The following is a 27202-nucleotide window of genomic DNA, read 5'->3' as shown; positions in this document are numbered from 1 at the left end:
TCTTCCTGTGTACTTTAAATCACCTCTAGATTACATGTAATACATAATGCAGTGTAAATGCTGTATAAATAGCTGTTATGTTGTATTATTTTTACTTTATTTTATTTTTTAAGGCTACTCAAATGAAGCAGTGGGAGTGGAGAAAAAAAAAGAACTCTGTACTGGCTGTGATCAGTTAGTTGTAAACACCACTGCATTCAGGCCAGCCTATTTGTATTATTTTTAATTGATGTATTCTTATTTTTTATTGTTTTAGTTTTTAAACAATATTTTGGATCCATGGTTGGTTGAATTCGTGTAGATGGGGAACATGAGGACACAAAAGCGTCAACTGCAGTGGGTAATCTTGAAATGCATCATCAGAGAAATCTCCAACATTAGATTGCTGGGATGATGAAGGTAATTCTGCAATACAAACAATGTTTTCTCCACGCTGTTGACAACATTGGAGAAATTAACCTTCAACAATCTCACAAATTAATCAAATTTGCTGGATTTAGGTATTGGAGCCACATTAGCCTTTTAAACATGCTTTGGATAAGTGGATTCTTCTGTGATTGGCTAACAAATGCCACTCTTCCCATTTCCAATCTCTCACTAGAAATATTCTGAATACGGTGGACCCTAATATCTCACTTCTGCCTCTTTATCTAGAAGACCTCCTTCTGCCTCCACTAAGGACAGGAAACAAACCTCTTTGTACTTCAGCTTGTTGTTGTGTTTTGTTTTTGTTTTTTTAGTTTTCCCTTTCTTGGCACTCAAGCCAATTTGTTTTACCAGCACGTCAGTGAGAAGTTGAGGATCTATGTTTGAGCCAATGAATTGTCAAGAGCCCTATAGTAGCTGCACAGGATGCTCAATTTTGCTTGTTTTCAGATAGGTTACAGACCTCTCAACATACAACTCTTAGGCTGGGTGATATTTGACTAAATAGATTAGAAATCAATTTAAATATTAAATCTGTTTCAACTTTAAGAAGAGTTGTTACCAGTTGCTTTTCAGTGGATTTTTACAGTGATACTGCTGGCAATTTTTATATTTTGTTTGTAGAAATCTCATCATATCTGCCAAGGATTTGAGAATGTGTAGATCTTCAATAATTTATATTTTTTAAGATACGGGGTCTTGCTATGCTGCCCAGACTGGAGTGCCCTGGCTGTTCACAGACACAATCTTAGTGCACCACAGCTTAAATTCCTGGTCTCCAGTGATGCTCCTGCCTCAGCCTCCTAAGTAGCTGGAACTAGAGGTGTGCACCACTGTGCCCAGAGGCATTTTTAATTAAATAACATTTACAGGTAAAAGCCCAATTTAAATTATGACATAAACATTAATGGAAACTAAGATCATCCATATAATAATACAAGTCAACAGGCACAAAGGCCTCTGGCCTATATAATGGTACTTGAAAAAAAAATCCAGCTCAGTAGTTTCTATAGCATTTATGGCTGTTTATGGTTTTTCACATGTCTAATATTTCATTTTCAAAGATTCTGATAACAAATAAGAGAAGAAGTATAATTTTTTTCTTAAAGGACCCACATGCTTTACCAAAAACCTGAATTTTTTTGAATCTCTATCAGCAGTTCTAGGAAGCACAGTAATACTACTTAAATGATAGTAACGATAGTTACTTTTAACATCTCCTAAATTCTATCTTTCCAGAACAGTATGCCTGTCTCCCATATTTTCCACTTCATCACCAATGCTATTCTCCATCCTAGATGTGTAGCTATGATACTATTTTTTCTCTGTTTCACTGATTTTTAATTTGGCATGTGAAAGAAAGATAAATCTTGGGGCCCCCAAATCACTAAGCTAAAGGGAAAAGTCAAGCTGGGAACTGCTCAGGGCCAACCTGCCTGCCATTCTATTCAAAGTCACCCCTCTGCTCACTGAGATAAATGTATATCCGATTGTCTCCTTGGAGAGGCTAATCAGAAACTCAAAAGAATACAACCATTTGTCTCTTATCTACTTATCCTAGAAACCCCCTCCCCACTTCTAGTCTTCCTGCCTTTGCTTCCAGTTGTCCTGCCTTTCCAGACCAAACCAATGTTCATGTTGTATATGTTGCTTGATGCCTTATGTCTTCCTAGAATGTGTAAAACAAAACTGTGCTCTGACCACCTTGAGCACATGTTATCAGGACCTCGTGAGGCTATGTCACAGGCACACTTTTCTCAACCTTGGCAAAATAAACTTTTTAAATAAACTGAGACCTGTCTCAGATTTTCTGGGTTCACAGGCAATATTTATTTTTAATTTTTAAAATATCAATAATCTTAGTGTTTATCATTTACCTATTATGTACATAGTGCTGGAGTGGGCGGTGTGATTGAGACATGTTATCTAATTGGAGATGTGATCTGACAGACCCAAATAGGCACCCCTTTATCAACTGAAATGAAGCCTAAGGTTAAAGAAACAAAAGTTGTCTACAGGTTGACAGTTCAGGGCTTGGCTGGCATGGCAACTTCCTAAATTCTTATGGCTACAAGAGCAAACCACACTCTTGCTAAATTACCCAACAATAGGAAATATCAGCCAAATTGTCAGAGCTTTCCTAACTCTCACTTACAACCCAAACCACTCAACTCTGATTGGACAGGGGACTGGTCTTGCGAACATTCTTTTCTAATAAGCAACTGCAGCACTTAAGCCAGTTTCAGTCCATTTATAATGGCTGTGCACAAACTGTCTTTGTGTCCTATAGTTCACCTTTTGATGCAAAAAGCCAAATTCCACCTCATTTTAATGCTAAAACCCCACCAAAAGTGAACATTGGATGTATATTACATATATGTGTCCCCATTGCACGTGCTTGTCTCCTTTAGTAAATATGTTTATCTTGTTCCCTAAAGCTGCTGAGTATGTATGACTCTATTGAGTAATACAGACGCTGTGAGGCATGAAGCCCTACTTACCTGTTCCTGTTTTGAAGACAGCATTTTTGCTTCATTCTGGAGACTATCTCTTTCTGGTCTGCAAACTGACATTGTTAATAACGCTCTCCTTTCTACTATTTAGCCACTCTGGTGGTCTTTTGGAGGATAGAGAGAAGAGATATACCTGTCTTTATTAGTTAGGGTAGACTGTAACCAATAGAACCAAGGTGTTATGTCTCAAAAACAGTAGAAGTTTATTTCTCCCTTGGGTAATTGTTAAGGTTATTATTGATTATTCTGGGGTGGTAGAAGCCTTCACTCATTGTAATCATTCAGGAACCCAAGCTGCTGGAAAGCCACCATCTTCAACATGTTGCTCTGGTCTTCACTGACATCATTCAGCTTTCAGGAAGGGGGAACAACATGAAAAGATACTGCTGGGAGGTTTTATGGGCCCAGCCTGGCAGTGGCATACATTACTTCCACTTTCTTTCCATTGTAAAGAACATAATCATTTAGGTGCCTAACTGCAAGAGGGTATAGGAACCATAAAAGAAGGGAAAAATGGAGTTTGATGGACAATTAGCAGACTCTGACAAAATGTCAGAGAGGTGAAGCAATGAGAAAATAGCAGGGGGTACATGCCAAACAGAGAGGTGGAAATCATTAAAAAAAAATTAGGAGTTGAGAGAACATAGAAATCGGTATGGAATAAAGTCATTGGGAAGAGCATCACTCAGGAGATGGGACATGATGGGACAAAAGAGCATACATTGGATAAATGGATAAGAAAGGTGAGAAGTGGGGGAGGGGATGCCTTTCCCTTGTTTCTCTGTTTTTCCTCCTTTTCCTTTTTTTTAAAATTAGTCAAGTGTAGTACTGAGAAACGGGGAAAGAGTAGAACAAGGAGTTGGATCTGTAACTGACTGAATAAACAAATGAGATAACTCACTACCTTCAGACAGCTGGATCTTCCTCCTTTACAAATGGAATCGGTCTTCCCCTCACAATGTCTTTAATGCCACTGTCATAAGAAATCAGGCAACTATGTGTCTTCTATTTTTTTTTAGACAGTGTCTCACTCTGTCACCCAGGCTGGAGTGCAGAGGCACAATCATGGCTCACTGCAGCCTCGAACTCCTGGGCTCAGGTGATCCTCTCACTTCAGCCTCCTGAGTAGCTGGGACTACAGGTGCATGCCACCACATCCAACTAATATTTCTATTTTTTGTAGAGTTTGGGTTTTACCATGTTGCTTAGGCCGGCTATATCTCTTTTTGATAATGCTTTGACCACCCTACTGAAACTGCCCTAATTTCCTCTCTTTTCCTTTCTCTTTTATTAGTACACTCATGCACACACAGAAAAAGACCAACGTTGACTTGGAAAAATTTGCCTTTCATTTTTGGCATTTCTTCTCTGATCTCAACTTGACAATCTATGGCCTAATGATTAAAACACCTTAAACAACTTTCATGCATTTACATACTGGGCATGTGATATGGTTTGGCTGTGTCCCCCCGCAAGTCTCATCCTGAATCGTAGCTCCCATAATCCCCACATGTCGTGGGAGGGACCTGGTGGGAGGTAATTGAATCATGGGGGCGGGTTTCTCCTGTGCTGTTCTCCTGATAGTGAGATCTGATGGTTTTATAAAGTGTGGTTCTTGTGCACATGCTCCCTTGCCTGCAGCCATGTAAGACATACCTTTGCTCCTCCTTTGCCTTCTGCCATGATCGTGAGGCCTCTCCAGCCATGTAGAATTGTGAGTCCACGAAACCTCTTTTTCTTTACAAATTACCCAGTCTCGGGTATGTCTTTATTGGCAGTGTGAGAACAGACTAATATAGCATGTGTTAGAAACTGTGGGTACAAAGGTAAATGAAACAGAATTCTTGCTCTTGAGAAACATGAAAAAGGGAAGCTAATAGATTAATTCTTGAACATCATCTAATTTGGATCCTTACTCCAATTTTGTGTGTTTTGCAAAATAGATATTATTTTTATTATTTTGTTAATGAGGAACTTGGAAATTATAGCTTAACTGATTTCCGCAAGCTAGGCAATATTGTAGCTAGTGATGGAAATTTTTCCCTTGTCAGTGCTTTCCTGCTGCTGTTCCAACCCACTCAGCTTCTTTTTTATTTTCTCTAAATTGTTTTCTTGCATATTCCTGTTTATAGCTATTCCCAGTAACTAAAATAATATATCTCTTTAAAAAATTTTTTTATTTTATTCATAATTATTGTTAATAAAGATGAGGTCTCATGTTGCCCAGACTGGAGTGCAGTTGTATAATCATAGCTCACTGCAGTTTCAAATTCCTAGGTTCAAGTGATTCTCCTATCTGAGCCTCATGAGTGGCTAGGACTACAGGTGCACACCTTCATGCCTGACTAATTTTTTAACTTTTTGTAGAAATGCTTTGTTGCCCAGGCTGGTCTTGAGCTTCTGGCTTCAAGTAATCCTTCCACCTTGGCCTCCCAAACTGCTGGGATTACAGGCTAAAATGATATATTTCTTGCAATCAGTTGTTATTTCTGTAAATTCACTTTAACCATACATTTTCTTATATTCTCAGCTACAATATTTCTACTTTAATTATTAAAGCAAAGGAACATACACAAAACAATAAGCAAATTTTAAAGGTAAAATATGAAGAGCAGACTTCTGGAATGAAATATATATATGTGTGTGTATATATATGTGTATAAATATATATGTGTGTGTGTATATATATATATATGTATATAAAAATTATGAGCTTTGTGGGAAATTCAGGAGTTGAGAATTTAGTACAGAAACATATTCTATTGCCAAAATTATGAAGTAGGAAAATTGTCCCACTCACGTTCCCTCCAGTTCCTCATAACAGACATCCTTCCCTCCCTTCTTCCCTCCCTCCATTTATCCATCTATTCATTCATTGTTTTTCACAGCACAGTTATTGTGGATCTAGTATATGGTAGGTACTGTTGTGTGCTGAAAGTACGAAGACACAGGTTCTACCCTGGAGGGGGAAGGCAAATGAACTCAAAATTACAGAATATTCTTCAGCTGCCCAGAGTCCTTTGGCTTCAAGGCCAGGTCCAGGTCTGGATTCCCAAGACTGAAAACTTTATCCTGGACTTTTCCTTTCCCGGCCTATTTACTCTATCTGTAAGAGATAAATGATTTTCTCTCATATGGGACATGGAACTCATTATCTCAAGACATGTCACAAGCTAAAAATATAAACAAACAGCTTAACAAAAACAAAAGAATTAAGATAAATTCATGTCCGATATTCATAGTTGGCTCCAAATAAAAACTAGGACACTTTAACTTCTGAAAGTTATGGCAAGAACAACCAAGCCTTTCTATGATACTTTGGAATCACTGTCACCCGGAAAATTGAGATTGTCAATTGAAGAATGAGGAGGTTCATAAAAGGAAAGGAGAGCTTTATTTCTTATAAAGGATTGTAGCCTACAGGTAGCCATTCTGACAGGCTTGGAAGTGTAGTCTATGACAGAAACTGGTAACAGGCCCTTCAAGAAGGGAAAGTGTAAGACAGGAATTCATGCTGAATAGGGTAGCCAAACACACATACTCAATAAGGTAAAGGAGAAGTCATGAATATTTATGAAGGGAGAATATGCAAATGTGCAGTTGAGCTTCATGCTTTTTCATGAGTCACATGTTGAAAAAATGGTGGTGTTAGCATGATCTGAGGGTGCCGTTTTCAGCCCTCTGATGTCAAAAGGTGAAGCAGAAGACACAAAAACCCACACTGCACATCCTCTGTGAGTGACTCAAAACTGGTCTAGACATGGTGGTCAGTTTTTAGGAAGAGGTGCATTGTGAAACTGGTGAATTGTCATGTTGAAACTGCAAAGAGGCAGGTAGAGTCTGGTAGCAGCCTCAGATAACTGGCAGACGATGGTAAAGAAATGAGTTGTCTGTTTCTTGTTTTCTAGAGCTGGTTTCTGCTTACTCCTTGGAAAAGAATTCTGGTTAAAGATCAATAAGGAAGGGGCATGCTAAGGCATGTCTGACCTCTCATCCCATCATGGTTGGGAACTCAGTGTTTAAGGTTTCTCTGTTGTCCCCTTGGTTGAGAGGGGGTCCTTTTAGTCAGTTGGGTGTTGGGGGACAGTTTAGGATTTTGCTTTTATTTTTCAAAAGTAACAAGAGAAAGAAAGAAATGGAGAAATAAATAAGTAAACAAATGTACTTCATCAGGTTGGGCTTCCATACTAGGAAACTTAATTCACTTTTTTCTGGTTGTGACATGGTGACATTTAAAAAAAAATGCCCCTTTTAGGGGAGAAAATTATGCAAAAAGGAAAAGAATACTTTTGAGAAAAATTGGAGGGTGGTTTATTTATTATCTGAACTATGCATAGACTTGAATAATCTTTTGATTAGAGTCTTTAGTGTCCTTCAAGAAGGGAAATAGAGGGATGGAGCCAAGATGGCCGAATAGGAACAGCTCCAGTCTACAGCTCCCAGGGTGAGTGACGCAGAAGACAGGTGATTTCTGCATTTCCAACTGAGGTACCGGGTTCATCTCACTGGGGAGTGCCGGAGAGTGGGTGCAGGAGAGTGGGTGCAGCGCACCTTGCATGAGCCGAAGCAGGGTGAGGCATCGCCTCACCAGGGAAGCGCAAGGGGTCAGGGAATTCCCTTTCCTAGTCAAAGAAAGGGGTGACAGACGGCACCTAGAAAATCCGGTCACTCCCACCCTAATACTGCACTTTTCCAACGGGCTTAACAAACAGCACCCCAGGAGATTATATCCCACATCTGGCTTGGAGGTTCCTATGCCCACGGAGCCTCCCTCATTGGCTAGCACAGCAGTCTGAGATCAAACTGCAAGGCAGCAGCAAGTCTGGGGGCGGGGCGCCCGCCATTGCCAAGGCTTGAGTAGGTTAACAAAGATGCCGGGAAGCTCGAAATGGGTGGAGCCCACCACAGCTCAAGGAGGACTGCCTGCCTCTGTAGGCTCCACCTCTGGTGGCAGGGCACAAACAAAAGGCAGCAATAACCTCTGCAGACTTAAATGTCCCTGTCTGACAGCATTGAAGAGAGTAGTGGTTCTCCCAGCACGCAGCTTGAGATCTGAGAACAGGCAGACAGCCTCCTCAAGTAGGTCCCTGACCCCCAAGTAGCCTAACTGGGAGGCACACCCCAATAGGGGTGGACTGACACCTCACAAGGCCGGGTACTCCTCTGAGACAAAATTTCCAGAAGAACGATCAGGCAGCAGCATTTGCGGTTCACCAATATCCGCTGTTCTGCAGACACCACTGCTGATACCCAGGCAAACAGGGTCTGGAGTGGACCTCCAGCAAACTCCAACAGACCTGCAGCTGAGGGTCCTGACTGTTAGAAGGAAAACTAACAAACAGAAAGGACATCCACACCAAAAACCCATCTGTACATCACCATCATCAAAGACCAAAGGTAGATAAAACCACAAAGATGGGGAAAAAACAGAGCAGAAAAACCGGAAACTCTTAAAAATCAGAGCACCTCTCCTCCTCCAAAGGAATGCAGCTCCTCACCAGCAACGGAACAAAGATGGAGGGAGAATGACTTTGACAAGTTGAGAGAAGAAGGCTTCAGAAGATCAAATACTCCAAGCTAAAGGAGGAAGTTCGAACCAATGGCAAAGAAGTTAAAAACCTTGAAAAAAAACTAGATGAATGGATAACTAGAATAACCAATGCAGAGAAGTCCTTAAAGGACCTGATGGAGCTGAAAACCATGGCATGAGAACTATGCGATGAATGCACAAGCCTCAGTAGCTGATGCGATCATCTGGAAGAAAGGGTATCAGTGATGGAAGATGAAATGAATGAAATGAAGCAAGAAGAGAAGTTTAGAGAAAAAAGAATAAAAAGAAACAAACAAAGCCTCCAAGAAATATGGGACTATGTGAAAAGACCAAATCTACATCTGATTGGTGTACCTGAAAGTGACAGGGAGAATGGAACCAAGTTGGAAAACACTCTGCAGGATATTATCCAGGAGAACTTCCCCAATCTAGCAAGGCAGGCCAACATTCAAATTCAGGAAATACAGAGAATACTGCAAAGATACTCCTCGAGAAGAGCAACTCCAAGACAAATAATTGTCAGATTCACCAAAGTTGAAATGAAGGAAAAAATGTTAAGGGCAGCCAGAGAGAAAGGTCGGGTTACCCACAAAGGGAAGCCCATCAGACTAACAGCGGATCTCTCGGCAGAAACTCTACAAGCCAGAAGAGAGTGGGGGCCAATATTCAACATTCTTAAAGAAAAGAATTTTCAACCCAGAATTTCATATCCAGCCAAACTAAGCTTCATAAGTGAAGGAGAAATTAAATACTTTACAGACAAGCAAATGCTGAGAGATTTTGTCACCACCAGGGCTGCCCTAAGAGACCTCCTGAAGGAAGCACTAAACATGGAAAGGAACAACCGGTACCAGCCACTGCAAAAACATGCCAAATTGTAAAGACCATCAAGGCTAGGAAGAAACTGCATCAACTAACGAGCAAAATAACCAGCTAACATCATAATGACAGGATCAAATTCACACATAACAATACCTTAAATATAAATGGGCTAAATGCTCTAATCAAAAGGTGCAGACTGGCAAATTGGATAAAGAGTCAAGACCCATCAGTGTGCTATATTCAGGAAACCCATCTCATGTGCAGAGACACACATAGGCTCAAAATAAAGGGATGGAGGAAGATCTACCAAGCAAATGGAAAACAAAAAAAGGCAGAGGTTGCAATCCTAGTCTCTGATAAAACAGACTTTAAACCAACAAAGATCAAAAGAGACAAAGAAGGCCATTACATGATGGTAAAGGGATCAATTCAACAGGAAGAACTAACTATCCTAAATATATATGCACCCAATACAGAGCACCCAAATTCATGAAGCAAGTCCTTAGAGACCTACAAAGAGACGTAGACTCCCACACAATAATAATGGGAGACTTTAACACCCCACTGTCAACATTAGACAGATCAATGAGACAGAAAGTTAACAATGATGTCCAGGAACTGAACTCAGCTCTGCACCAAGCGGAACTAATAGACATCTACAGAACTCTGCACCCCAAATCAACAATATACATTCTTTTCAGGACCACACCACACCTATTCCAAAACTGACCACATAGTTGGAAGTAAAGCACTCCTCAGCAAATGTAAAAGAACAGAAATTATAACAACTGTCTGTCAGACCACAGTGCAATCAAACTAGAACTCAGGATTAAGAAACTCACTCAACACTGCTCAACTACATGGAAACTGAACAACCTGCTCCTGAATGACTACTGGGTACATAACGAAATGAAGGCAGAAATAAAGATGTTCTTTGAAACCAAGGAGAACAAAGACACAACATACCAGAATCTCTGGGACACATTCAAAGTAGTGTGTAGAGGGAAATTTATAGCACTAAATGCCCACAAGAGAAAGCAGGAAAGATCTAAAATTGACACCCTAACATCACAATTAAAAGAGCTAGCGAAGCAAGAGCAAACACATTCAAAAGCTAGCAGAAGGCAAGAAATAACCAAGATCAGAGCAGAACTGAAGGAAATAGAGACAGAAAAAACCCTTCAAAAAATCAATGAATCCAGGAGCTTGTTTTTTGAAAAGATCAACAAAATTGATAGACCACTAACAAGATTAATAAAGAAGAAAAGAGAGAAGAATCAAATAGATGCAATAAAAAATGACAAAGGGGATATCACCACCGATCCCACAGAAATACAAACTACCATCAGAGAACACTATAAACACCTCTATGCAAATAAACTAGAAAATCTAGAAGAAAGGGATACATTCCTGGACACATACACCCTCCCAAAACTAAACCAGGAAGAAGTTGAATCTCTGAATAGACCAATAACAGGCTCTGAAATTGAGGCAATAATTAATAGCTTGCCAACCAAAAAAAGTCCAGGACCAGACAGATTCACAGCCGAATTCTACCAGAGGTACAAGGAGGAGCTGGTACCATTCCTTCTGAAATTATTCCAGTCAATAGAAAAAGACGAAATCCTCCCTAACTCATTTTATGAAGCCAGCATCATCCTGATACCAAAGCCTGGCAGAGACACAACCAAAAAAGAGAATTTTAGACCAATATCCTTAATGAACATTGATACAAAAATCCTCCATAAAATACTGGCAAACTGAATCCTGCAGTACATCAGAAAGCTTATCCACCATGATCAATTGGGCTTCATCCCTGGGATGCAAGGCTGGTTCAACATATGCAAATCAATAAATGTAATCCAGCATATAAACAGAACCAAAGACAAAAACCACATGATTATCTCAATAGATGCAGAAAAGGCCTTTGACAAAATTCAACAACACTTCATGCTAAAAACTCTCAATAAATTGGGTATTGGTGGGACTTATCTCAAAATAATAAGAGCTATCTATGACAAACCCACAGCCAATATCATATTGAATGGACAAAAACTGGAAGCATTCCCTTTGAAAAGTGGCACAAGACAGGGATGCCCTCTCTCACCACTCCTATTCAACATAGTGTTGGAAGTTCTGGCCAGGGCAATCAGGCAGGAGAAGGAAATAAAGGGCATTCAATTAGGAAAAGAGGAAGTCAAATTGTCCCTGTTTGCAGATGACATGATTGTATATCTAGAAAACCCCATCGTCTCAGCCCAAAATCTCCTTAAGCTGATAAGCAACTTCAGCAAAGTCTCAGGTTACAAAATCAATGTGCAAAAATCACAAGCATTCTTATACACCAATAACAGACAAACAGAGAGCCAAATCATGAGTGAACTCCCATTCACAATTGCTTCAAAGAGAATAAAATACCTAGGAATCCAACTTACAAGGGACATGAAGGACCTCTTCAAGGAGAACTACAAACCACTGCTCAATGAAATAAAAGAGGATACAAAGAAATTGAAGAACATTCCATGCTCATGGGTAGGAAGAATCAATATCGTGAAAATGGCCATACTGTCCAAGGTAATTTATAGATTCAATGCCGTCCCCATCAAGCTACCAATGACTTTCTTCACAGAATTGGAAAAAAACTACTTTAAAGTTCATATGGAACCAAAAAAGAGCCTGCCCACATTGCCAAGTCAATCCTAAGCCAAAAGAACAAAGCTGGAGGCATCATGCTACCTGACTTCAAACTATACTACAAGGCTACAGTAACCAAAACAGCATGGTACTGGTACCAAAACAGAGATACAGACCAATGGAACAGAACAGAGGCCTCAGAAATAATGCCACACATCTACAACCATGTGATCTTTGACAAACCTGAGAAAAACAAGCAATGGGGAAAGGATTCCCTATTTAATAAATGGTGCTGGGAAAACTGGCTAGCCATATGTAGAAAGCTGAAACTGGATCCCTTCCTTACACGTTATACAAAAATTAATTCAAGATGGATTAAAGACTTAAACGTTAGACCTAAAACCATAAAAACCCTAGAAGAAAACCTAGGCGATACTATTCAGGACATAGGCATGGGCAAGGACTTCATGTCTAAAACACCAAAAGCAATGGCAACAAAAGCCAAAATTAACAAATGGGATCTAATTAAACTAAAGAGCTTCTGCACAGCAAAAGAAACTACCATCAGAGTGAACAGGCAACCTACAGAATGGGAGAAAATTTTTGCAATCTACTCATCTGACAAAGGGCTAATATCCAGAATCTACAATGAACTCAAACAAATTTACAGGAAACAAACAACCTCATCAAAAAGTGGGCAAGGGATATAAACAGACACTTCTCAAAAGAAGACATTTATGCAGTCAAAAAACACATGAAAAAATGCTCATCATCACTGGCCATCAGAGAAATGCACATCAAAACTGCAATGAGATACCATCTCACACCAGTTAGAATGGCGGTCATTAAAAAGTCAGGAAACAACAGGTACTGGAGAGGATGTGGAGAAATAGGAACACTTTTACACTGTTGGTGGGACTGTAAACTAGTTCAACCATTGTGGAAATCAGTGTGGTGATTCCTCAGGGATCTAGAACTAGAAATACCATTTGACCCAGGCATCCCATTACTGGGTATATACCCAAAGGATTATAAATCATGCTGCCATAAAGACACATGCACATGTATGTTTATTGCAGCACTATTCACAATAGCCAGGACTTGGAACCGACCCAAATGTCCAATAATGATAGACTGGATTAAGAAAATGTGGCACATATATGCCATGGAATACTATGCAGCCATAAAAAATGATGAGTTCATGTCCTTTGTAGGGACATGGATGAAGCTGGAAACCATCATTCTCAGCAAACTATTGCAAGGACAAAAAACCAAACACCGCGTTTTCTCAGTCATCGGTGGGAATTGAACAATGAGAACACATGGACACAGGAAGGGGAACATCACACACTGGGGACTGTTGTGGGGTGGGGGGAGGGGGGAGGGATAGCATTAGGAGATATACCTAATGCTAAATGACGAGTTAATGGGTGCAGCACACCAACATGGCACATGTATACATATGTAACAAACCTGCACGTTGTGCACATGTACCCTAAATCTTAAAGTATAATAATAATAAAATTAAAAAAAAGAAGGGAAACAACATTTGAACTAAAGCATAAAAATGAGACATATTTTAATTGATAAATCTGAATGCAAAATGATGCCAACAATGAAACCATAAAAAGATTGTGTCTTTCTAAAGCCTTAAGCTTTATAGTTGGTTGAATATTGGTCTTCTATTAGTATATTGCTGTGCTCATTTTCCCTGGGCACCTAGGTCTCTCAGCACCAGTGACTATGTTCCATTTGACTAGATTTAAAGTGCTAGTGGATAAAACTTCTGGATTCTGGGCCTGGCAGGCTATTTCTCTGATAAACATTGAAAAACATCTCTAAGTTCTTCCATCATGGTACATGTGCAAGATGTATTTCAATTTTCCATGGCATTACAACTGTAGTTGCCTGACTGGTTCTTCTTGCCCACTGCACAAACAAAACCAGTTCACTGAGACCATGGTACTGTGGTATAGAATTAATTAATTACCACAAGGCCAGCTATGCAGAAGAACTGGAGTTATCACTCAAATCAGTCTTCCTGAAGGTTCAGAGGTTAGGGTTTTGCAAGCATAGTTTGGTGGGAAGAGAACTAGGGAATGGGTACTGCTGATTGGCTGGGGATACAATTATAGAGGTGTGGAAAATAGTCTTTGTGCATTGAGTCTGTCTCTGGATGGGTGGTTGTGGGGTGGGTGGGGGCCCACAGGACAGATGAGTCATCAGTGACTAGTCCAGGTTGGGTAAGTCTGAAAAACATCTCAAAAGAGCAATCTTAGTTCTACAATAGTGATGTTACCTATAGGTGCAGCTGGGGAAGCAATGAATCTTATGACCTCTGGCCACATGACTCCTGAGCAGTAAGGGATTGTAGAAACAGCATCTACATTTTAGCAGAATTCAGGGCCCTCCCATAATCGTAATCTTGGTAGGCTTCATTAGTTTTACAAACCTCAATATAATATGATTAGCTATGGCATGGAAAATCAGTGTAATATTGGTCCATCTTATTGTAGGAACCAAGGGAAAACTTCCCCTTCACCCTCCAAGGGATCACTAATAATCAACTGACAAAAGACAGATAAGTAGGAGAAAAGGCATACGAAAGTTTGTTTTAACATGGTTAGCACTGGGGAACTTAAGGAGAAAGATTGCCTAATAACCCAATGTGGTACAGAAGCTTATATACTCTTCCATAGGGGAGGGGAGAGATGGGGAATGTAGGCAATTCCTTTGAGGGACCACAAATGATTATTAGGGAGAACAATGAACTTGTAAATGATTCTCTTTGGAATTTGAATGAGCCCTAGAGGCTGGAATTATGTTGTGAAAAAGTCCATCTCCCTGTAGTTGCATTCCTTAGTCTTCTTTTCTGAGACAGATAATGAGATTTCAGAGAAGGGAGGAAAACAATTGTACTTCTCTTAGAAAGAAGCTTTCTTGGTCAGATAAGGAAATTCCAGAGAGAGTCCCTCCCTGTGCTTGAGGCAAGGGCTGAGGGACAAGGCAAAGTTAGAGGGACCTTGATTTGCAGGCTGTGTCTAAGGCCTCTCAGCCTGTCATAGCACCAGTGTTTGGGTTATTGCTTTCTGAGCCCCAATGTTATACTCTATCCAAAGGTTTATTTTATTTTAATTTTTTATAAACTCTATGTCCAAACAACTGTAAAACTCACAACATGTGACCTAAGGGTATCATAGTGAGGTTACAGTGACCTAGTAGTCAGTGTGTAATTCCTAGGATTTAAACGGTAAGCTGTTTTCTCTGTGGAGAATGACACTATAGTACACTATTTGGGGTTATGGGCAAGCTAATAGATTTGGCAGTTCTCATTTTTTCCCCTTGGTCAAAAACTACTCAAGTTCTGAATGCAAATAAGAGATCTCAGAGCAGCCTCAAGTACTCAAAACACTGAACATGGCAGCTCTATAAAACAACAGGGTATAATGAGCTATCCTGGTTTCCAAATTGGGTCTGGGATTTTCCAAATTTTACCCCAAATACTGTCCTTTTAGCTTTAATACTCTCTGTACCAGATATATCAGAATGAGAGAATCAAGAGTAAAACAAACTTGCATTTCCCAAACAGAGAATCAATAATCTTTTTGGAAGAAAAATTTAAAGGATATCAATTATTAAAAAAAGCAAGTCTGGAAACGATGATGTGTCACTCATTATGCAAATATCGTGCTAACTCATAAGGGTGCTTTTCAGACCAGATTCTTCTACTTTCAGACAAGCCCACCATATTAGCTTCATTGCACAATATTTAATCTCTGTCCTTGAAGTTCACAAATTAACTTGCTCTGTGATTTCCTCCTTGTGATAGCCTCTGGCTGTGTTTTTACTGCCTTAACAGCTACTGGCAGGCAGCTTGTCTCCCACATTCACTACAAAGTAAACAGGAATTTGGTCCCAGGGTAATTGGCTGTTCTCCAGCATAAGAATGCAAGTTATTCATGAGCTTTGTGAGCTTGCTTCTGACTAACACAGACTGTTTTCACTAGGGAGCACAGGGACAAAAAGAGTTGTGAAGTTTTGAGTCTTCAGGATTATTCCTTTCAAGTATGTGATAACCTGTGATTCTTCTCCCCAACTATTTTCTAACCCTCCCCGATCTTTTCCACTTCCTTTCATTTCGTAGTGATTACCAGAAATTTACCAAGGAAGCTGCCATGAAATAACATGTTTCTTTTAGAAATACAACTGACTCAATAGACAGCTATGGATGTGCTGTTATTTTGGAGATACAGTAAGTTTACAGAACTTTTAAAATTAAATCTTAAGCAAAATGTGTGGTTAAATGCCAAATAGATTGGTGAGAGCCTAGGTTAACAGTAATTCAAGAAAAAAATGGAGAAAAAGACTTGCAGTTTCAAAGATAGGAGCATATATACTTTAAATTTTGAGGTGGTGAATAACAGAGTTAAAGTTTACAAAAAATTAAGAGGTTTAAACAAAAAAAAAAAAAAAAAAGCTACCCATTCATCATGGTTGGAAGAAAGTAAAAGTGAGAATTCTAAGCTCCTAAAAACAGGGGCACCTAAAAAGACTTTCCTTATTATCTTACCTGAGAGGTCCAAACTGTAAATCTAGATACCATGTTTTCTAAATTATTCTGTGAACTACACTACCCACACGACTGTAATATTTAAAATGATTGTCCAAAAATGTATTTAACAGAGACACCAACAAATGTTTGAGACTTACAAACAAGATAAATTTGTTAATTCCTTTAGTTCACTCAAAGCTGTACAATGATAAAAAAACCAAAATACTAAATATACTGTACACCCTGATTTATTTAAATTTTTATGATTACTTGCTGAAAACTTGAATGGAAAGATTTTGCTTTTTTGTAATGCAATTGTCAATGGAAAGAATTAAACTCTGTAAAATATTTGAAGAGATTTATTCTGAGCCAAATGTGAGTGACCATGGCCCGGGAGGTCCTGAGAACATGGGCCCAAGGTGGCTGGGGTGCAGCTTGGTTTTATACATTTTAGGGAGGCATGAGACATCAATCAAATACATTTAAGAAATACATTGGTTTGGTCTACAAAGGCAGAACCATTCAAAATAGGGGCTTCCAGGCTGTAGGGAAATTTAAACATTTTCTGGTTGACAATTGGTTGAGTTTGTTTAAAGACCGGGGATCAACAGAAAGGAATGTCTGGGTTGTGATAACATGTCGTAGAGACCAAAGTTTTACTATACAGATGAAGCTTTTAGCTAGCAAGCATCAGAGAAAATAGACTGTAAAATGCTTCTTATCAGACTTAAAATCTGTGTTGATGTTAATGCCGGAGAGGTATAATGAAGCCTGTTCAACCCCCACTTCCTGTCATGGCCTGAAACAGTCTCTCAGGTTAAGTTTTAAAAGTCCTAATGTGTCCGGAATTGGTGGGTTCTTGGTCTCACTGACTTCAAGAATGAAGCCGCAGACCCTTGCGGTGAGTGTTACAGTTCTTAAAGATGGTGTGTCCGGAGTTTGTTCCATCTCATCTTTGGACATGTTCGGAGTTTCTTCCTTCCGGTAGGTTCATGGTCTCGCTGGCTTCAGGAGTGAAGCTGCAGACCTTTGCGGTGAGTGTTACAGCTCTGAAGGCGGCGCGTCTGGAGTTGTCCGTTCCTCCTGTCTGGAGTTGTTCATTCCTCCCATCTGGAGTTGTTCATTCCTCCCAGTGGGTTCATGGTCTCGCTGGCCTCAGGAGTGAAGCTGCAGATCTTTGCAGTGAGTGTTACAGCTCTTAAAGGTGGTGTGTCCAGAGTTGTTCATCCCTCCTGGTGGGTTCATGGTCTTACTGGCTTCAGGGGTGAAGCTGCAGACCTTCATGGTGAGTGTTACAGCTCATAAAGGCAGTGCGGACCCAAGGAGTCAGCAGCAGCAAGATTTATTGTAAAGAGCAAAAGAACAAAGCTTCCACAGTGTGGAAGGGGACCCCAGCAGGTTGCCCCTGCTGGCTCTGGCAGCCTGCTTTTATTCCCTTATCTGGCCCCATCCACATTCTGCTGATTGGCCCATTTTACAGAGAGCTGATTGGTCCGTTTTACAGAGAGCTGATTGGTCTGTTTTGACAGGGTGCTGATTGGTACATTTACAATCTGGCTAGACACAGAGTGCTGATTGGTGCATTTACAAACCTTGAGCTAGATACAGAGTGCTGATTGGTGTATTTACATACTTTAGCTAGACATAAAAGTTCTCCAAGTCCCCACCAGATTAGCTAGATACAGAGTGCTGATTGGTGCATATACAATCCTCCAGCTAGACATAAATGTTCTCTAAGTCCCCACCCAACTCAGGAGCCCAGCTGGCTTCGCCTAGTGGATCCCATACCAGGACTGCGGGCGGAGCTGCCCGCCAGTCCCGCGCCACATGCCTGCACTCCTCAGCTCTTGGGTGGTCGATGGGCCTGGGTGCTACACAGCAGGGGGCAGTGCCCGTCGGGGAGGCTCAGGTCGCCAGGGAGCTCACTGTGGGGGGGCTCGGGCATGGCGGGCTGCAGGTCCCAAGCCCTGCCCCGCGGGGAGGTGGCTGAGGCCCGGCGAGAATTCAAGTGTGGAGCAGGCGGGCTGGCAGTGCTGGGGGACCCGGTGCCCCCTCCGCAGCTGCTGGCCCGGGAGCTAATCCCCTCACTGCCCAGGGCCGGTGGCGCCGGCCAGCCACTCCGAGTGCGGGGCCCGCCGAGCCCGCGCCCACCCCAAACTCGCGCTGGCCCGCGAGTGCTGTGTGCAGCTCTGGTTCCCTTCCATGCCTCTCCCTCCACACCTCCCAGCAAGCAGTGGGAGCCAGCTCCGGCCTTGGCCAGCCCAGAGAGGGGCTCCCACAGTGCAGCGGCAGGCTGAAGGGCTCCTCAGCGTGGCCAGAGTGGACGCTGAGGCCGAGGAGGTGCTGAGAGCAAGTGAGGGCTGCTAGCACGTTGTCACCTCTCACTAACTGAGGGGGAAGTCCATCCAGATGGTTGAGGGGTCTTAGAATTTTATTTTTGGTTTATGTAATTTATAAGTGAATCAGTTCTTTCACACTTCAGTTCCCTATCCTTGTGTGGCATCATCTCTCTTTCTTGATCATGCATCTACCTTTGGATTGGCACTTGGCAGTTTCGTGGGACTCTCTGAGTAGACACACGGAGATTTGCAAATCTGTTTTACTTAGATGTCCGAGGAGGAATATTAATTAATTTTAGCATGCCACCTGCAGCTTGTAAGCCCAGTATAGTTCACAGATCAAATGCTTGCATTCCAGCTACTGGAGCTCTAAAGTTAAGTGGTTAGGATTTTTGCCCTCAAGGAGTCCTCAGTCCAGTGGAGAATCCAGATGCACAAACAAACATTGATGATGAAATATAAGTGTAGTAAAGAGGAATGTGGCAAATTGTGTAGGGGTGAAGGGAAAGCTTCCCCTTCACTCTCAGAAGGTTCCGTGAAAAATTCAGTTCACAAAAGGCAGATTAATAGGAGAAAAAGGATACTAAAAGAAACTGTGACCAAACTTACTTGATCATAGTTTATTTGATCATAGTTTCCCATGACACAGGAGCCTTCAGAATGAAGATTCAACTCCCCAGTGGGGTACAGGAGCTTGTAAATCACCTTGAGATTACAGAAAGAACAGGAGCTTGGAGCATGGCCAAAACCAGGTTATGGTGGTAAATCAGATTTTAGTGAAGAGACAGGTTATGGGAGGGAGAGAAGGGGAGGCTTGGCTATTAAAAGTGGTCTTGGTATGGAGATAAAACCTCACAGGTAGCAGCCCTCAGAGAGAATAAATGGACAATGTTTCTTTCGGATATTTAAATGTGTCAGACTCTTGGTTAATCTTTCCTAGATCTGGATTAGGGAAGGCCTGGTTGCGTTAATGCAGATTGCTAATGATGCAAATTTCCCCCACAAAAGACAGCTTTGCAGGACCAGTTCTGTTTACTGACCCCCTGACAGCCATCCCAAAATATGTCAAAGAAATATATTTGGGGCTGAAATATTTTTATTTCCTTTAGCTGCCATGGGAGCGTGGATGAGAAAGCAATTCATCTCGAAATGGAGATTGGTAAATGTGAGCGTTAGAGAGGACGGATGTCTCAGCAGCCTTGAATCACATGTTAGGGGGGTGGAGTTTGGAAGGAGGAAGGCATTATGCTGCGAGAACACGGTACTTCTGTGGGGTGGTCAGGGGAGAGTGGCTAGAGAAAGAGGTGGACATAGTGAAGGGCCATGAGGTTTGAACTTTGGACTTCCTTCTGTAGATAGGAGTCTTCAGAGAAAGTAGCATAATCACAGCCAGGTGCCATTTGGAATTTTACGAGTGAGGCATCCAAGTGTTTGTTCAATGCTTGTAAACCAACCTCGTTGTAGGTGTGGATTCATAAACTGATTTACACACTTGGATAATGGGTTATTATGAGCCAATTATTTCTTAGAGACTGAAAAAGTTCTTAGTAACTGAAACCTTCTGCCTCAGGACATAGGAAGGGCAGGATAAAAGTAATCAGGCTTAGAATGTTTCTCACCAAGACCAGTTTGAGCAAGATTAGACATTTCAATAGTCAGATCTTTTCTCTTCAGGGCAGCTGTAGCAGCATAGCAAGACTCAGATGTGAGTGCCAGGGTCTGTTTAAAGCTTCCTCACCAGCTGTGAACTCTTTGGCAAGTCACTTCTTTGATTCTCAATTCTTCTACTATAAAATGAGGAATATAATCATACCTATTTGTTTCAGAGGTGGTTGTGAGGATTAAACAAAATTAAATGAGCTAATATAAGCATTTTTTGGATGTCATAAAGTATTGTGAAAAGTATGGGGTTATGGTTATAACTATCAAAAGTAGAAGTCTAACTGATTATAAAAATACCAATAATTATTATTATTTATTGAAGGTTTGTTTTGTGCTGGCCGTATTCTAAATTCTTTACATATGTGATCTTATAATTCTTATAGTAATCCTATAGGGGAGGTTTTTACAGAGAAGGAAACTAAGGCTTGACAAGGTTGAACAATTCATAAGCAATAGAGCCAGAAATCAGAAGTCATACTTTGCTGACTACAAGCCTGGGCTTATAATCACTACTTTTCCAATCAATCTTTTCTTTTCTTTTCTTTTCTTTTTTTTTATAGATAGGTCTTACCTATGTTGCCCAGGCTGGTCTTGAACCCTTGAGCTCAAGTGATTTTCCCACCACGGCTTCCTAAGTTGAATCAATCTTTTCAAAATGCTTGTTTTTTACTTTAAAGTTTAGGCAACTGACAAGAAATTATCAACACATCATCACTGCAGAATTACTAGGCTAAAGTTTATCGTGTTCCTTCTATCAGAACTAGGAATCTATGATAGAAAATGTGATCCCTTTTTTTTTCTTATATATGAACAAGAGCTATTATTGTTGACTACAAATAAAATATGCTCTGAGTTTTGTTGTCAAAATATGACTTGAGGAATAGTTTAATATGAAATTCATTTCTTTTTTTAGGGAGGCAAAACCACACAGTCTTTCAGATTATGTTCTCTATTATTTTGTCCTTTATTGACAAAACTGTTTAAGAAGAATAGAGCACAGAAACGCTGGAACACTGTTCCTCACCTCCTACTCCGACATCTAAAGATCCATCTTCCCTTGAAGAATGACTAAAGAGGACATAGTTTGTCACTTTCAGGTCCAAGAGATACTGAGAAAACTAAAATAGGGGCAGCTGTGTTTCCATAATGTTGTTGAGTATTCAAAAGGGCTATATAAATTGAGCTTTTACTTCAATAGTGTTGAAGTTTTAAAAAGGGGTGGACTATAATTAGTTATACATACACCATATTAGAAACCCTGAGTTGGTCTAATTATTAACAGGGTTAAATCAAACCCAGTGTCTGTATTTGTTGATGGAAACCTTGCTGCATCTCTGGGATATAATCTCAGTGGCTTTCATCCCATCTTTCTCTAAATGGGTGTCAGTGCCCTAGCAATGACCTTGGGTACTGGAATAGACTCAGGTCTCCCCATGCATGGTTTTGCTGCTAGGCAGTAGATGGCAGAATTGAGCTGGACTTTTGTGGTTGCCTTTCTTCTCACTTGCCTCCATTGGTGAAGTTGAAGTACTCTTAAGCTACTTGTTAAAATAGCTTTTTTTAAAAAAAAAAATCACAAATAATTCTATATGTCTGTTTTATTCCATTTGAATCTCATACATTGCATACCGTATAATGCTTTTTTTTAAAAAAAAAAAGCTTATAGGAACTATATTTCATTTCTTCCTCTAGTTCCAAGGTTTTCTAATCTCAAAAGGACATCACCCTCATTTTAATACTTTTTTTACCTCTGCTTTCTTGTATCCAATGTTATTAAAGCTTTCTTTTATCCTCTTCCCCATCATTTAAAAAAATTTAAAAATCAACGCTAGATTTTTTATTTTGTGTCCTTCAAATTATTCAGACAATTCTACTGGTCTTAAGACTGTAATAAAAATTCCTGTCTCCACAGTGTGGGAGAATTGTCAAAGAAGGCAGGATCCTCTTTTGGTGTAGTAGGTTGGTGCAAAAGTAATTGCGGTGTTTGCTATTTCAATGGCAACAAGGCACAATTACTTTTGCACCGACCTAATAAATGTGGGCTTTGATAAAGCTACTGTTTTAAGGGACATACAACTTGAAATCATGAAGAGGCCCTCAGGACAAAATGTAGGAGTTGATTGAGAAAGAACAAATGGAAAGTTTGTGAAAGCAGAAATCTTCAAGTCGGATATTTTGTTTAAAGATGGGAGTGTTATGGGAAAAGGCAGAAGCCATTTGACTCAACCCTATTACTGAAGGCTGAAAAGAACATATATTTTTAAAAAATCTACCATTGAAGTAGTTTAGGAAAAATGTCTGTGAGCTGCAAACCCCCAGAGGAAAAGAACTAACTGAGAGGAATACCTCTGGAAGAACATGTTGAGATGACTAGGGTACAAATTGGGCCTGAAATTCAATGTTTATTCTGGAGAGACTAGATAAACACTTAGTACTTTAGCAGTAGTAGAACTAAAAGAAGGTACTTAAATTGGCTTAGGGTAGAAGTAGACTGCAAGAGCTCAGCCTTGAATAAATTAAATTAGTCAATTGTTTTACTTACTTATACATAATATGTATCCTGTATTTCTTCATGCTAATAGATAATATGATTTTTGCAATTTATCTGCCCTATGAAACATTTTATGGAAGACCTCAGGTAGGAAGATTATTTAAGAGGAAAAAAAAGCAGAAGGTACAGATATCAAGGTGGAGACAGACAAAAAACTAGAGAGCCTTTCCTGTAAGACTGCCCAAGACTTATTTCTTCTTTTCTTTTGCCTTCCCTTCCCTTCCCTTCCTTTCCCTTCCCTTCGCTTCCCTTCCCTTCCCTTCCCTTCCCTTCCCTTCCCTTCCCTTCCTTTCCTGTCCATTCCCTTCCCTTCCCTTCCCTTCCTGTCCCTTCCCGTCCCTTCCCTTCCTCTTTCAAGACAGAACAGAGTCTTATTCTGTTACCTAGGCTGGAGTGCAGTGGCATGATCTCAGCTCACTGTAACCTCCACCTCCTGGGTTCAAGTGCTTCTCCTGCCTTAGCCTCCTGGGTAGCTGGGATTACAGGTGTGCACCACCACACTCAGTTAATTTTTTGTATTTTTTGTAGAGACAGGGTTTTACCATGTTGGCCAGGCTGGTCTTAAACTCCTGACCTCAAGTGATCAGGCTGTCTCAGCCTCCCAAATTGCTGGGATTACAGGCATGAGCCACTGTGCCCAGCCCAAGACCTATTTCTTTGCAATAATTTACACAGTAAAATCCAAGATTAACACTTGAATTATTGCAATGCCTTCCTTCCATTTTTCCTTCCTTCCTTGTTTTTTGCCCTCACTCCTTTTCTTCTTTCCTTCCTTTCTTTCCTTTCTTTCTCTCCTTCCTTTCTCTCCTCCCTCCCTTCTTTCCTTCCTCCCTTCTTACCCCTATCCTTTTCTCTTCCCTTCCCTTCCCTTTCCTTCTTTCCTTTCCCTCCTCTTTCTTTTTTTTTCCTCAAAAAAATTTAAAGAAGGTTTAGGGGCACCTATGTACTATTTAAAAAAATGATAAAGAATGTGAGGAAGAAAATGTCCATGAACACTATTTTAAATGCCATGTCTTAATATCAGTTTCCCTTGTTATTTTCCTAGCCAGTCTTTGTCAGGGAAATAGCGGTCATTTTCCTAAGCCTAAATTTAACAGACACCTGATAACTCTGTATAGTACTTGCTGATAGGAACCGAAGTAAACAAGAGTGACGCATAGCAATGTTGTCATTTCTACTCTACCGAGTCCATGTGGGTATGGAGATAGAAAGAATGTGACTTGATTGAAAAGGAATTTGTTGTTGAATGAGAGGTTAAACTATGTTCTTAACTTTTAATCCTATGTGCAAAGCCTTTTAAATAATTTGGAAATAATATTACAAAAGGAACAATTTAACCTAAGTTAGTTGTACTCTGCCATTTCTTTTTCAGAGAGAAGAATCAGTAGAGCTACATTTTCTTGGCACTCCAAAATGTGGATTTCAAAACTGTTAGTTCAGAAATTTTGAACTTTTGCTGCCCACTGGAATTATCCGGAGAGCTGCAAAAGGACACTGATGCCTGGGCTGTACCTCCCAGAGGTCCTGATTTGATCAATCCAAAGGAAGGCCTGGGCAGTAAATTTTTAAAAGTTCCACAGGTAATTCCAAGTTGGGAACCATTGGTAGCTGGAGTAGAAGACATTTATTAAGTAATGACACAAAATGAGGTTTGGGACAAACTTTGTATATCAAGTGAAGAAATTTATCCTGTAGGTAATGGTCAACCTTTGGGGTAGACAGATAAGTGCCATAATTTTGTTAGTTTTTAAAGTGGATTGACATGGGTAGCATTGAACAGCAGGCTTCAAATGTTGCCCCCACAGTTCATGATCCTGCAATTTGCAGGCTTGCTCTCATTTCTGCAGTCGCTTTCACATTTTGATTCTGTCTTCCCTCCCTTGTCTCTTAAACTCCGGTAGTCTTGTTAGTATGCCCTACTGTGGCATCTCCATCAAGCATGATTTGTTCTATTCAGGACTTTCTCTAAGTTACACCATTAAAGAAGTTTCCTAAACCTCAATAATTGTTTGATAATAAAGGTAAAGCCTTAAGTCTATTTAGTCTCTAAGTCTCTTCAGTTTTGAATATGTATATATGTGCGTGTGTATATATATATGTGTGTGTATATATAGATGTATATATATGTGTGTGTATATATGTATATATGTGTATATATGTGTGTATATATGTGTATATATGTGTGTATATGTGTATATATGTGTGTATATATGTATATATGTGTGTATATATGTGTATACATATGTGTGCGTATATATATATGCTACTCTTTTAGAAACACGTTTCTTTTTCAAATAACCTAAAACTGACTCCTTTTCAAGAAAAATACAGTGAATAGATTTTTATTTTACATTAGGAAATTTATGGTTTATAAACTGGAAAATCAAATGGCATTGATTTTATCAAATACATTACAATGAGAATCACCTTTAAAAAATAACTACTCTACTTAATTTAAGCCTCGAGAGAGTCCTCATTGCCTGGACCAGGGACTTCCTTAAGAAATATTGGTTAAATAAATGTGCCAGAAAAAATTATAAAAGTCTTTAAAATGAGCAAAAAGGGTTATTTGAGTCTATAAAGGTCTATATCTTTCCAGAGTTATTTGAGTCTATAAAGGTCTATATCTTTCATTGTTTTGGATCCATTTTACAACTCTGTAAATTGAAAAAAAACTGATAGTAATGCAAATTATTTTGTCCAATGGAAATGAAAATGAACTTCATCCATCCTGTAAAAGGCATCTCATTTGCATCTTTAATAGATGTAAATTCATTTTCAGCATTTCTGATGGCCTCACGGATCAGGAGTCTGCAAGACCACCCTCAGGCTTCATGCACTAAAAGGACTCACAGGTCTCAGAAAAAGCTGTCATACTCATGTTTGTGGTTTATTAGAGTGAAAGACTACAGATTAGAGTCAGCGAAAGGAAAAGGTGGATAGGGCAGAGTCTAGGAGAAACAGGACACAAGTTTCCAGTTGGCTTCTCCCAAAGGTGTTGTATGAACAGCACTTAATTATCTTAGCAACAATGTAACACACGTACATTTTTGCATCCTATGAATCTCATCTGAGCCTTGGTGTCCAAGGATTTTTATTGGGGTTAGTGACAAAGGCATGCAGCGGCTATGGGACAACATTAGCTACTCAGTCTCCAGCCCCCAGAGGTCAGTGTGGTTCAACAACTGATGCAGTGGGGTTCAACAACTTAGACGACAAAAACACTCCTGGCAGGCAGGAGATATCAAGAGAGCTCAGAGGTCACCTCCTGGATGTCAGCCAAGGACCAGTCCTTTTTTTTTGAATGTGCAGGGTTTGAGTAACCCAAGACTGCTGGGTTAACCTTTTTCTGGACACCTATATACATATATTTGTCTGTTCTTTGGATTCTCCATTGAACTGGGTATTGCTGTTACTGTTTTTGCCTTCCTAGTTCCTCATTAATGGGCTAAAATAAATCTTTGACACGTTTATGTTTGCATATGAGTCATGATTTTACTTTGTTTTTTTGTTTGTTTGTTTTTGTTTTTTTTTTTTTTTTTGAGGCAGGGTCTCACTCTTGGTCAGGCTGGGGGGTAGTGGTGTGCACTCATGGCTCATTGAAGCCTCGACCTCATGGGCTCAAGTGATCCTCCCCCCTCATTTTTTGATTTTTTGTAGAGAAGAGGTCTCACTATGTTGTCCAGGCTGGTCTTGAACTCTTGGGCTTAAGTGATTCTCCCTCCTTGGGCTCTTAAAGTACTGAGATTATAGGCATGTGCCACCATGCCCAGCAATTTTCCTTTTTTTCTTAAAAGTCAACCTTTAACAAATATGTGAGCATAAAAATTGCTAGTACTTTTTTTTGCTTATTTCTCCTGACTACCGCCTTTCTTTCTTCTCCCTCTCCCCCTTTCCCTTCTCCCTTTCCCCTCTTCCCCCTTCTCCCCTCCCCACCCCTCTCCTCTCCTCCCCTACCCTCCCCTTCCTCCCTCCGTCACTCCCTCCGTCCCTTCCTTCCTGCCTTGCTTTTCTTTTCTTTTTTTTCTCTCTCTCTTTCTCTCTCTCTTTCTCCTTCCTTCCTTCCTTCCTTCCTGCCTTCCTTCCTTCCATAAATGAATATATATTTACCAATTGGGGCATATGGAAATGCTGAAACTTAATGTATGGCCT

At 40.2% G+C, this 27202-nt stretch overlaps 1 long non-coding RNA gene across 2 annotated transcripts; it reads left to right on the top strand.

Moving 5' to 3' along the window:
* Nucleotides 1–15908: 15908 nt before the first annotated feature.
* On the top strand, nt 15909–26521 carry LOC134807710 (uncharacterized). Of its 2 annotated transcripts, none has more exons than XR_010148822.1 (3): nt 15909–16198; nt 24423–24630; nt 25833–26521. It is a non-coding gene; the product is annotated as an uncharacterized LOC134807710 (long non-coding RNA). The 2 variants fall into 2 exon arrangements; XR_010148823.1 differs by lacking the exon at nt 15909–16198 and adding an exon at nt 17169–17399.
* Nucleotides 26522–27202: the final 681 nt, after the last annotated feature.

Source organism: Pan troglodytes, chromosome 1 (genome assembly GCF_028858775.2).
Source record: "Pan troglodytes isolate AG18354 chromosome 1, NHGRI_mPanTro3-v2.0_pri, whole genome shotgun sequence".
In the NCBI taxonomy this organism is placed as follows: Eukaryota; Metazoa; Chordata; class Mammalia; order Primates; family Hominidae; genus Pan; species Pan troglodytes.
This window is presented reverse-complemented; position numbering and strand designations above follow the sequence as displayed.